The sequence below is a fragment of the Drosophila guanche genome, unplaced genomic scaffold, assembly GCF_900245975.1.
Source record: "Drosophila guanche unplaced genomic scaffold, DGUA_6, whole genome shotgun sequence".
Lineage (NCBI taxonomy): Eukaryota > Metazoa > Arthropoda > Insecta > Diptera > Drosophilidae > Drosophila > Drosophila guanche.
In genome coordinates, this window is record NW_023008235.1 from 1 (window position 1) to 521 (window position 521).

General features: G+C 42.2%; 1 long non-coding RNA gene across 1 annotated transcript; it reads right to left on the bottom strand.

The window, feature by feature from the left end:
- Positions 1–6: 6 nt before the first annotated feature.
- Positions 7–515, bottom strand: LOC117591794. The gene is made up of 3 exons (XR_004574487.1): positions 442–515; positions 257–376; positions 7–188 (listed from the first exon to the last, which is right to left on the bottom strand). It is a non-coding gene; the product is annotated as an uncharacterized LOC117591794 (long non-coding RNA).
- Positions 516–521: the final 6 nt, after the last annotated feature.

Here is a 521-nt window from a genome sequence, read left to right on the forward strand (position 1 = left end):
GCTTTAGGCAATCATACTGAGAAGTGAGCTGACAATTGTTGTCCCTTGGTTGATATGTCCTGATCGTCCTGTTCTTTAGGTTTAATTCCATCAGTTATGTGTTCTGTTCTTTGTACTCTCAAATGACTTGCATTGGAACCTGAAGAGTTCTTCAGTTCTTGCAACATTGGTTGTGTTTTGGGTTTAGGCTGCCAAGAAACGAGGAATGATAGGGGATAGGCGTCTGGTTCCATTAAAAGATAACTGGAAAACTTACTCAAAATGTGTATAGTTTGTGTGTGTAGGAGGAGTCCTGCTGTGCTGTGTCCGGAGTGAATGAAGGGTGATACTGATACTGATCCATGGGCTTATGCAGTTGCATTCGGGGCTTCAGAGGCTGAAAAAAATATCTCACAAATCAGAAACAAACAAGTTCTGTCCATTGTCTCATCAGTTGTTTACCAGCATCTTCATTGGTGTTGCTGTCGCTATTCATGAGGTCCCTTACGGTAGTCCACACATCCAGACACATTTGAAGTAAG